This window comes from Octopus bimaculoides, unplaced genomic scaffold, assembly GCF_001194135.2.
Source record: "Octopus bimaculoides isolate UCB-OBI-ISO-001 unplaced genomic scaffold, ASM119413v2 Scaffold_55981, whole genome shotgun sequence".
Taxonomy (NCBI): domain Eukaryota; kingdom Metazoa; phylum Mollusca; class Cephalopoda; order Octopoda; family Octopodidae; genus Octopus; species Octopus bimaculoides.
The window spans coordinates 1-509 of NW_026412243.1; the positions used below are offsets into that span (position 1 = coordinate 1).

At 41.3% G+C, this 509-nt stretch overlaps 1 non-coding gene across 1 annotated transcript; it reads right to left on the reverse strand.

Annotated features, from left to right (window-relative positions):
• Window positions 1-30: 30 nt before the first annotated feature.
• Window positions 31-103, reverse strand: Trnav-cac (transfer RNA valine (anticodon CAC)). The gene has a single exon. It is a non-coding gene; the product is annotated as a tRNA-Val (tRNA).
• Between the last annotated feature and the right edge of the window lie 406 nt (window positions 104-509).

Consider the following 509-nt stretch of genomic DNA (forward strand, 5'->3'; position numbering starts at 1 on the left):
GAAAAAAAAAAAAAAGACTTAATCTGCGACAGGTTTCGGCGAGGATCGAACTCGCGCCCTTCTGCGTGTGGAGCAGACGTGATAACCACTACACCACGAAACCAGCTGATTGTTAAGTGACTATTTCTACATTTAAGTATGTTTCCATTGTTCTATTTACGTTACAAACTTTGACCTGTTGCAAATTCCGCGAGAGCAACTGTTTTTCAAAGCCTCATTTGTCGTTAATAGCTCAAAATGTGGAGTGGATGAACAGCCGACAACTGCTGAAGGGTCGTACTTTATGTTACTTGTTTTCCATTTATTTCTCTCGTTGTTCGCATACCCAAGTTTACCTTCGTATTCCATGTTGTTTACGCTTTGTGACGTCCGAAACGCCGGTGTTAGAATGGGGGTAGCCGATGAAGGAAAATGTTCTCTATGTGGCTTGTGTGTTTTCTGTACTCTGGTTATTATTATTTTCTTGTCTACGTTTTGTTTGCTATGTCCTGTACCCAGATATGCACCTA